Consider the following 12,182-nt stretch of genomic DNA (forward strand, 5'->3'; position numbering starts at 1 on the left):
AACTTTATAAACATTAAACATGACAGATTTCTGGTGATTATTGAATGAAAATTTTAAAATAATACACATATCTCTCAGATGTGCATGACATTTTAAAAAATTGACCTTGTATTAGAGCATGAAAACCACACAAATTCAGAAAAGTAGAAATGTAAAAATTTCTAAATTGAACACAATGCAATAAAAATTACACTCAATAAAAGGACATTGAGGACAGAATTACAAATTAACTAGAAATTTAATCCTAAAGAATTGGTGAGTCAATGAAGAAATTTCAGAAACAATAATGATTTCATTAGAGATAATGACAAGAAAGAGACAATGTACCACATTTTTTGGAATGCACCCAAAGCAATCTATAAGGAAATTATAATATATATATGTATAAATATTATCAGTAACAAAAGAACAGACCAATGAATTGAACATGCAATTTTAAAAAACTAAAAACACAGCAAATTAAAAGCCCCAAATAGACACCAAGTAGAAATCCTTAAAAATCAAAGAAGAGATTAATAAAAATGACCGGGTTATATTTAACTAGGTTATATAAAACTAGTATTTATCTGAAAACCACAGCAAGTACTATCCGTAATGGGGATAACTTAATAAGATCAGGGGTGCAACAAGGATAAACATTATCATCACTAGTACAATATTGTAATAGAAATACTATAGCAAAAAAAGAAGGAAAAAAATTGAAGTATTAGCATAGGTAAAGAGGAAATAAAATTAGCAGTCTCTGCAGATTATATGATAGTATACTTGGAGAATTTCAGAGAATCAAATAAAAAACTAGTTGAAATAATTAACAACTCTAGCAAAGTCACAAGATATAAAATAAATCATCAGCATTTCTACATATAGAAGTATATATACCGTCAAGAGACAGAAAGAGAAATTCCATTTAAAATAACTGTAGACAATATAAAATACTTGGGAGTCTACCTGTCAAGAGAAATGCAGAAACTATAAAAACACAATTACAAAATATCTTTTAATGAAGTCAGATATAAAAAGTTGGAAAAATATTAATTTGCTCGGCGTAAAGCAAGCCAATATAATAAAAATTAAAATTCCACCTAAATTACTATGCCTATTCAATTTCATACCAAACTACCAAAAATTATTTTATACAGCTAGAAAAAGTAATTAGAAAATTCATCTGGAAGAACAAAAGATCAAGATCAAGGGAACTAAGAAAAACAAAATGTGAAGCAAGGCTATTTAGCAGTACCAGTATATTACAAAGTGGTAATCAACAAAGCGATATGGTACTGGCTAGGAAATACAGTGATAGATCAGTAGGAATACAATAAATGGTAGGAATTTACAAGCATTCTTCTCCTCATTGGCTTTTTGGGCCTCTTTTGCCATTTGAGTTAGTCTGTTTTTTTAAGGTATTGATTTCTTCAGCATTTTTTGGGTCTCCTTTAGCAAGCTGTTGACTGATACAATGGTAGAAATGATAGCTAATCATTATATAAGAAAAAAATTATTTTAAGCAATGATGAATCCTTTTAATTTGTAAATGACAGTTTACTTAGGGAATTTGAAAGAGTCAATTAAAACAAATAAATAAAACAATTTCAGGAAAGATTCAAGATATAAAATAAAATCACTTAAATCATCAATGTTTCCATATATAAAATCCAGCAAGAAGAAATAGAAAAAGAAATACTAATTAAAATAACTACAGAGTTATAAAATACACAGAAGTCTACCTACTGAGATAAAAATAGGAACAATATAAAAATAATTACAAAGAACATTTTAAAGAAATAAAGACAGGCTTACATAACTGGAGAAACATAAGTTGTTCATGGGAAGTCAGAGCCAGTTTATAATAAAAGGCCAATAACAGCAAAGCTCATTTTCCTGTTCAAGTATCTATCGATCAAACTATTGAAGAATTACTTTTTAGAGCTAGAAAAAATAAAAACAAAATTCATCTGGAGGAACAAAAGGTCTAGAATCTCAAGGGAAATAGTGGGATGGGAGGACTTGAGGAGAAAGAATGCCTGTTAGTACCAGATCTCAAACAATCTACATCATAGTATCATCAAAATGTTTTGGTATTGATTAAGAAATAAAGAGGTTGATTATGGAACAAATTAGGTATATAATATATAGAAACAAATGACCAGCTATGATTCCATAAGACTGATTGTTAAGCATGCTCCCCACCTCCTGACAGAGAAGTGTGGAACATGGATACAAAACAAGATATATGTTTTTTGGAAGTGGCCGAAGGAGAATTTGTTTCCTTGATTATATGTATTTGTTTCAAGGACTGTCTTTTTGTTTTTCTTGTAGTGGACTACTGGAAAGGAGAAAAAATCTATTTTTGTTCATTATAAAGAAATCTTAAAAATTAAAAAAGAAATGAAGTATTTTTAATATTAGATATATCTTATCATGCTGAAAATGGTTTTAAGAAGACTCATTGTGGAACAGTGCATAGTTTGTGGGGAAATAAAGTACTTTTTAAGTGTTAGCGGGAGGCAGACAGAGCCCTATCTGTGATCTTTAAATTACTTGAAACAGTGACATATTCTAGCATCCCTTTAGAAACAAAATTTGAGAATAGTGGTTTTTAGACCCCCTTCACTAAGAAAAGGATAGAAATGAAACTATTCTCCTGTAAAAAGTGGAAATATCTAAAGATGTTATGAAATCAATGTATGAGACAAAGTTGACCTCTGGAAGTGGAGAGCAAGCTGGATTCAAGCGAGAACAGGAATTTTACTATGGCATGTTACAGTTCTTCTGAGGAGAGATGCTACATGTGTCTAGCAAGGAACCATTCAAGTCCCGGATGGAACATGCAATGGAGATATTGCTGCAGTGGCAGGTGACTAAAGTAAAGAACTAGAGGAGACTATTAAAAAGAGTCAAGGGACTTCAACTGTAATTGGTGTGCAATTTGAAATCAGAGGACTATGATGCCACAGTACTGGAAGGCTTACAAAGACAAGAAAAGCAATTTGGTCCTGCAGAGAATTTACAGTGAGTTTATGTTCAACTTCTCAACAAAAGCCAGCATGAAGGGAAGAATTCTTCTGGGTTCACACCGTGTAAGGAGAGATTGTTTGAGATGCTAGCAATCAAGGGAACTGTGAAGTCAAAAGAAGTGGACAATGTTAGGCTATCTCAAATAAATAGTGAACAGGTGCAGCCACTAGGGCACCTGATTGGACTTGGAAGAGCCAAACAGACTGAATATAATGAGTTGCTAGACATAATGTTGTTTGAAGAAAAATCTGATTTAAAAAGAATGAGAGGGTTTTTTGGGGGGAGGTTGTTTGTTTTTTAGTGACTTTCAAAATAGTTTTGTGTTCATGGATAACAGAAGCAAAGTGAGAAAGAAATCAATACTCACTCAGATCTAAAGACAAGAACTCTGGAAAGAAAAACAAGAGACTGTGGAACCAAAGGTTACAACAGTCTGATTAAAGGGCATCACCAACAAAGTATAGCAGAAGAGGTGATACAAATATGGACTAGACATTGAGTGCACTCAGAAAGCGAATCACACATTTGTTTATCAGAAGGTGAAAAAAATCTGGCAGATCAGCCTCCAGAAACAAAGTCAGGACCATGGACAGGGGTCGATCACAACCTTGAAGATTATAAATTTGAACCCATAACCAGTCTTTCATCTTTCATGGACCTTTGCATCTAGACTCACAGAGTTCTTGTGCAGAATTGACTACAAGTAAAGTATCTTGCCCTACTGGACAGTGGATATCAAATGTCACTGTTTTCTAGTAATTCCATAAAACGTATTTACAAAATACCTCTACAGTCAATAGAGAGGAACTAGGATTCTGTGGAACAAGTGAGGACTAACATGTTTACTCATAGTGACATGAGTTTGACTTTCCTTAGGAAGTCAAGGGCATTGTCAATAACACATATACTTTGGCTCTGGTATTTCCAGAACTGAAAAATATGTGTGGTGTGTTATTGTTCACTGAAACCAATTTAATTAAACTTGACAGCATTTATTAAGTACCTGTTATGAACCAGGAACTATGTTGGATGCTGGATATATAAACACAGAGATGAAACAGTCTCTGTCTTCAAGTTCCTTACATTCTTCTAGTGGGGAAGAAAAGAACATCATGCATACAGATAAATACAGGCAAAATATAGGCAAGATAAATATGAATAAAGGCCTCTTGTAGGAGCCTTGAGCTGAGCCATGAAGGGTTCCAAGGGGCATGGGTAGAGCAACATGGCAGACAACTTGTACAAGTGCATGGAGGTGTGAAATGGAATGACATGTACCAGAGGCAAGTAGGGTAGTGAGGCTATATGAGGGAGTACATGAGAGAGAATAATGTGAAATCAGCTTAAAAAGATAGATTGGAGCCAAAGTAAAAACAAATTTAAATGCCAAACAGAAAAGACTGTGTTACCTCCTAAAGACAATAGGGAACCACCGAAACTTCCTGAGCAGGAGAATAACATGACCAAGCTTGTGCATTAGAAATATTAATTTGACATTTTTGTGAAGGATGTGGGGGGTGGCAGGAGTCTGGATACAACAAACTCTTTAGGAGGGTACTGGAATAACTCAAGTGAGCCATGGTGAGAATCTGAACCATGATGGTAGCTTTGTAGTTGGAGAGAAGTTGAAAGTAGAGATGTTTTGGAGATGGAATCAGTAAGACTCAGTAACTCAACAGATAGGAGAAATGAGTGAGAGTGAATAGTCAAGAGTGATTCCTGGTTTGGGAAACTGAACAATTAGAAAAATGGAAATATACTCAACAGAATTGACGAGCTTAAGAAACTGGCAGATGACTTTTAGGTGATAAATAATGAATTTTCTTTTGGACGTGTTGAGTTTGAGGAAATGAGCTAGAGGAATATCCAGTAGGCTATTAGAGACTCAAGACTGCAACTCGGGAAAAAGATTAAGGCTTATATAGATTTCAGAGTTATCTGCATGGAAAAGATAGTTTTATCTTTTTCACCAGTTTTCACCATGAAAGCTGATGAGTTTACAAGAGTGTGTGTGTGTGTGTGTGTGTGTGTGTGTGTGTGTGTATATGTAAAACACGTGCACATATGTATATGTGTATGTATGTAGATATGTGTATGTATTATACACACATGTATATGTGTGTATTATATATATATATATACACACATACATGCATATGTGCGTATAGTAGAAATATGGACCCAGGAAATTCTAGGATACTCCACACATATGAGGGAGTGCAAAATATGGATGATGATCCGGCAAAGGAGACTAAGGACTGGTAATATGGAGAAGAACTAGGAAAAAGAAATATCATGAAAATCCAGGAAGGAGATATGTGGGAGGAGAAGGTGGTGAACCTTCTGTAGCAAATGCTGCAGAGAGGCCAAGAAGGATGATGACCATGAAAAGGTCATTGGACTTAGAAATAAATAGATCATTGGTGGCCTTGGAGAGAGTATCTTCAGTTTAGTGTGGAATCACAAGCTTGACTGCAAAGACTTAAGCTAGAAGGAAGTGAGAACATGAAAGCACTAAGTTACATAGCTTTTTCTAGGAGTTAGATTGTGAGAGGGAGAAAAGAAATAGGATAATGACTTGCAAGGACAATAGCATCCCTGTATACAACATTCCATTTCTCCATGAACACAAGTTTTCTCTAGAAATCTCTTCCTACTCACCTCTATCTCTTAGAATCTTCAGCTTCCTTTAATGTTCCCCTTCTTTATATGGATTTTCCTGCTCCTCTCACCTTCAGCCTTCCCCTCCCCAACCAAAATTTGTTGTTGTTGTTCAGTCATTTCAATTGTATCTGATCCTTCCTCACCTCATTTGGGTTTTTCTTAGCAAAGACCCTGGAGTGTTTTGTCATTTCCTTCTCCAGTTCATCTTACAGATAGGGAAATTGAGGCAAATTGAGTTAAGTGACTTGACTAGGATCATACAGCTAGTTAGTGTCTGAGACTAGATTTGAACTCAGGAAGATGAGTCTTCCTGACTCCAGAACTGGTGCTCTGTCCACTGTGCTAACGGTCCCTCCAACCAAAACATCTCTATCTACTTTCTATATATTTTGCATTTATTTATCTGTGAAATTGTTGTCTTCATAAGCTTTGAGGGAAGGGAATTTCATCTTTATCTTGGCACATAATAGATACTTAGTAAATACTTGTAAATTGATTGATTGGATGGTTGGTTGGTTGGTTGAATGATTGAATGAATGAATGAATGAATGAATGAACGAATGAATGAATGAATGAATGAATGAATGTGTTAGACTGCCTGGAACATATCTTCTCAAAGATGTCACCTCAGTGCCAGTTTTACAGAGCTTCTGTCAAGTATATGGGCCATATAGTGTCTCAACAAGGAGCGAGTACTGATTCAGAGAACAAAGAAGTGCTTGTCAAGCTGGCCTTGTCCAAAGAATCTTCATGAACTAATTACTTCTTTTAGAATTTCTGGATTATTATACAATTGGGAATAAGTGTGCTATGATAATTAAGCTACTCAGTAATCTTGGTTTTATGGGCATATGATTGAGAAAAACAAAAACAGAATGGAAATAAAAGATATTCTGACTTAAATTCTTTGACAGCATTTGGAGAATATTGAGATGGGGCATATGAATAGATGTATAAGGACTTGGTAAACTACCTTAGGCATTTATCAGTGTTGGCTTACTTCAATCCAACAAAACCCTTTGTGGTACACATTGACACTAGCCTGGAAGACTTGGGAGTGGCCATCAAATATTCACCAGAAATCTATTGTGTCCATCAACAGAGAACTTACATACAATGAGTCTTATCCCATGTACAAACTGGAGTTGTTTGAAATGGGCCACCAAGGAGCATGGAGGCCACATATAGTGCTCAACTTAAAGTATGAACTTACAACAATCTATTGACACCTATTTTGGCCAGGTCTAAGTTAGATGGTGCCTGTTATATGTATATCAGCATTAGCCAACCATAATATCAACATGCATTGTATGTCAGGAGTGACCAATGTGGAATTTAAATTCCCTGCCCTAAAATGTAAGTTCAAATATATGGTAGTAATCATAGAAGTGAAGGTCATCTCTCTTATGGATCTTTGTCACATGAAAAGCCATCCAAAAGTTTGCAGCTCCCACTAGAGTGTCACTGAGGTTTGTGAACTTTGCAGTAGCTGTCTTAGTAATCAAACACATGAGTAACTCAGGAGGAAGGACTATAAGAAGTGAGGGAATAGCCTTCAGGACCAAACCTTTAAGGCACATTACTGTGGAGACAAAGGCAGAAGTTGGGGCTGTTCAACTGAGTAATCAATCTGTGCCCAATTCCACACTGGTAGCAGGAAGTAGCTGGTACTACCTAAGGCATGTTGTTTTACAGCCATGACAACATTATCTGTTGAGTTTGGATACTTAGGTCAATAGAGGGCCTGAGCTAGTAAGAAGAGGATTCCACTGAACCAAATGGTAATATGTTTCTATAAGAGAGAAACTAATGCCCGGTACATCTAAAATAAAGTTCTATCAATTAATGTGGTGCCATTGGAGAACATAATTAATAACAGGTTTTGGGAATCTATGTATATAGAATTTTATCTCTTGAAATAGAAAGAAAAAATATCAACAAAATCTTAGTGACAAAGCATTTCACTGCACATGCTCAGACATATCCAGCCAAGAAAGAATCTAATTTCTAAGGTGTTATGAGAGAATTTCTTTGTATATGTCTTCCTTGCCAGAACCCATTCTAATCAAGGTAGAAGTTTTGAAACCAACTACTTAAGGCAGTATTGACTTTGGCAGGAATCAAATAGTCTAGAACAACACCTTATCACCCTCAGGGAGACCCACAGTCTGAACATTTCAACCACAAATTGCTTAACATTCTAGGGACCCCAAGGACAGAATAGAGAACTCAATGGAGTCAACACATGGCATTTCCAGTGTATACATAAAATACTACCAGGAATGAGGCCATAGGCTTAAACAATACCTGGTGAAGTTCAGGCAATCACCATATTTGGCCATCAATTTGTACTTTAGAATCTCAGAAGATGGAGATTTCCAATCAGCACAACTCTATGACAACAAAAGGTTAGCTGAAGGAGACTTACTACATCAACTCAAAAAAGATTTGATAGGAAGAATAAATTTTAAAATACTTGAGTTCATTGTTAAGAGATTCAGAAAGACATAATGTTGCCAGTTCTAAGGGAATGCCAGTAATGCCAGCTAGTGAACCAATGGTAAAGCCATCCCATTGCAAGGATCTGAAAAACTAGGTAACTTCTCACTAAACAAAATGGTCTCAGAGAATGGTCATGGTCCTCCACATAAAATGTTTTGCAACACCTAGTTACCATTGGGGAGTTATACTCTCTGGAAAGAAGGAGGGAAGGATTGTTGGACAGTCAATGAGTGTAATCTGTGAAAAGTCAGCACATCAGTTGTAGATACTTTCTGAACTTCTTAATAACCCATTTGGCAGTGATTCAAATATGGAAAAAAACTGAGTGCTGGTTCCTTACAAGAGATCAAGGAGGTCAAGAGAGTCTGTTCTGTGTCTGAGGATACTCTTTTTAGAGGGGCAACCCACCTAGTAATTAAATGTATATTCACTGATGACATTTCCCTATCTCTATAGTTTTAAGAAATTCATTTTAGTCACAAAATCACAATATCTCAAGATCAAAAATAGAAAGGGACCTTAGAGATAATCTAGTTCCTTATGTTATATCCTCATATCATAATTGAGAAGTGATACTCAAAGCAGTTATTTGACTTGCCTAAGGTTACACAGACCACAAATCCAAAAAGAGACACAGTAGTTAAGTGAAACTAAAATCCAGGTCTTGTAGATGTAATAATAAGATAAATATACACATATGCATATATATAACATCTACGATAAGCTATCTTTAGTTCTATGTAGGCACATAAAGCTATCCAGATCCCTTAAGGTGACAATTTCTCTACTTCCTATGAAAAGTGAAACTGAATAATAATAACTAAGAAGAAGAAGAAGAATTACAATAACAGTACTAGCTAGCATTTGGGTAACTTTTTGAGGTTTTCAAAGGTATGATAGAGTTCTAGAATTGAAGTGAGAAAGATCTGACCATGAATTCTGCCTCGGGTGCTTACTAAATGTGTTAACCTGAGCAAATCACTTACTCTCTCTGAACCTCAGTTTCCCTATCTGTAAAACAGCCATAATAATAGTTTCTACTTCACAAGACTGAGGGGAAATCAATTGAGATAATACATGCAAAATGCTTCACAAACCTTAAAGCACTCTATAAACTCTATTGTCATGTAAAGAAGAATGTACACTCCTGGAAGGCAGGAACTATTTCATCTTTGTCTTCATCCCTACCACGTTTTGCAGAGTATCGGTACTTAATAGATGCCTTTTGAATTGAATTGTAAGTTTTGGCTGGGAAAAAGGTTGAGTTTTTTTCTTCTTCTAAAGATTGCCTTTATTTTTGTGAGCATGTCGGTGGGGTGTTTTTTTTTCCTTGAATAGCAATGAAATATGAAGCATTCTGGGTGCATGTTGCTGCCAAGCGATCATATTAAAATGTATTCTTTCCTTTAGTCTTTTTTGGTGTTTATTTAACAAACAGAAAGACTCAGTGTTTGAAAGTTACAGTAGCTCTAGGCCCAACTTCACCAGTGAAACCTAAACTTGTCCCTTTTGTATTTAAAAAACCAAGGGGAATGTCTTCCTTTCAAAGAATTTCCCTCCAACTCATTCTACATTCCAATGGGGTGGGATCTTGTAGCCCTGTCCAATATCCATAAACATTTTCCTCTTGAAGAAATTCCCTCTCTTTCAAAGCACCATCTGGTGTGGGTCCCCCTCTGAAGGAGGGGGTGGGACTTTAAGAGCCTGCATTCATGGGTGAGTGAAGAGTTCATGGAATAGGCCAGCCATTCTTTAGGGGTTCCAGCCCAGCTCATACCTCCTGAGACTGATTTGTGGAGCCCCTGGGGCTCCTCTGGCCTGAACTATTCATTGAACAGCAAACCCAGCTATCTCACTCTTCTTGGAAAAAGCCAAAAGAAATGAACTGATGACTCAGTAGAGTTGAAACTTCAGAAATCATCTAGTTAATACAAATTTTTGCATTTATACAATACTTTGAGCATCATGAAATCTTTTACATACACTGTCTTACTTGAGCCTTATTATGACCCTCTGAGGGGGACAGGGCACTATTATCATCCTTATTTTTTAGATGAGAGAATTGAGATTCAGATAGTAATAGGTCAGTTGACTAACAAAGAGTCACTCAGTTAGCATGTCACAGATGGGAGATTTAAAAGCAAATCTTCCTGAAGCCAAGTCAAATGTTTTACCCTCTATAATATGAGTAATCCTTCTTCTTACAAATTAGGAAAATATGTTGTTATGATAATAATAGCAATAAAAGTCCATCATTAAGAAGAAGGCACCTTGGTTCAGTGAAATGTAAAGAATGAAGAATTTGAAGTAGATAGTTAAACTTGGAAAACTTAAGTTCAGAACTTGTCTCAGTATCTTATTAACTCTTTGACCCTGGGAAAATCAATAAATCTCTCTCACCCTCAGTTTCCTTATCCATAATAAGGGGATTATAATTACTGCAGGTCATCCTTTGTTTTCAAAGAAGATAGATGATAACACAATGTTGGATTCAGAACATGCTGATCAGACCAACATGAATTCAGAAGGCTCCATTACAATATTTAGAGTAACAATGGCTCTGGATTTTCATACCTCACAGGCTTCCTTTGTTCTCTTGTCAGTCTGCTTTGCTCATGGAACACAGCTCCTTATGTGATGGAGGCACACCATGCTGAATGATCCTGGGCCAACATTTCCCATGTCTCACCGTCAACGCTAAAGCTCTTCAGGGAGACCTTGAGAGTGTCCTTATACAACGTCTTCTGACCACAGTGTGAGTGCTTGCTTTATGTGAGTTTTCCCCAAAATAGTCTTTTGGGTAAGCCTGCTACATTCTCAGAGGTTTGTTGTAAGGATCAAATAAGATAACTCTCAATAGAGTGCTTTGTAAACTTTAAAGTGCTCTGGAAATCACAGTTATCATTATTTGAAGTTTCCTACTCTAAAAACATAAGATCCTAAGTATTTCATAAACCTTGCAGAGTAATCCCAAGAGATCTTAAGCAGTTTGATGATGACTGATGGCTGGGCCCAGAGGCAAGAAAACCTGAGTTCAGATTTGGCCTTTTGATACTTACTAACTTCATGACCAAGTCACTTTACCTATATCTTCCTTAATTTTATCAACTCTAAAATACCTCTCAGGGTTGTTATGAGGATCAAATGAGATCATATTTGTAAAGTACTTCAGCACAGTACCTAGCATACAGTAGCTGCCTAATGAGTAATTATTCCTTCTCTCCCTCCTGACATAGGGTCAGTGACAATTTTTAAATACGTTTTGATAACTTTATTTTTAAACAATTTGAGTTTTTTGTAATCCTTTATATATTATGCACTTAAGCACAATATGCTAAGAAGCAGTTCATAGGCTTTACCAGACTAATCAAAAAAAAAAAAGGTTAAGAAGCCCTTAGTTTTTAACTCCACCACACTTTTCCACCCTTCCAAAAACACTAGAACCCAACAAAACAATGTGCCATTGACTTACCATCTATATATCTTCCTTTTCTCTGTTTCATATTCTTGGAATGTCTTCCCAACCCCACTGCCCCTGCTGAATTCTTCCCTATTCCTTAAACCCCACTTCCTCCAGGAAGTCTGCCCTAAACTATTTTTTGTAATGACTTACCTTCTCTGACTGAATATAGTCTTGTAATCTCTCTCGGAATTATCAAGGAATGGCCTCCCTTGACTTCTCATGCAATGTATGTGCATTACAGCTATTTGTTTTTTACCTAGACTTCAAGCACTCTGAAGACAGGGATTGGGAAGTATCTTGTCTAAAACGTTCTAACTCCCTCAAAGCTAAATGCAATACTGTGTATACAGTAGCCACTTAACAAATGCTTATTGAATTTGAATTTGTTGGTGTTGAATTCTGCCTATGCACACGACAATGAACTCAAGCTCTTACAGTACTGAAGGGTATCTGTCTATGTATTTATCTGTTTATATCAGGTATCTTCCCTTGGTAAGCTCCTTGAGGCAGTGACTGTTTTTCATCTTGTCTTCTTGTG

Source organism: Notamacropus eugenii, chromosome 1, assembly GCF_028372415.1.
Source record: "Notamacropus eugenii isolate mMacEug1 chromosome 1, mMacEug1.pri_v2, whole genome shotgun sequence".
Classification (NCBI taxonomy): Eukaryota; Metazoa; Chordata; class Mammalia; order Diprotodontia; family Macropodidae; genus Notamacropus; species Notamacropus eugenii.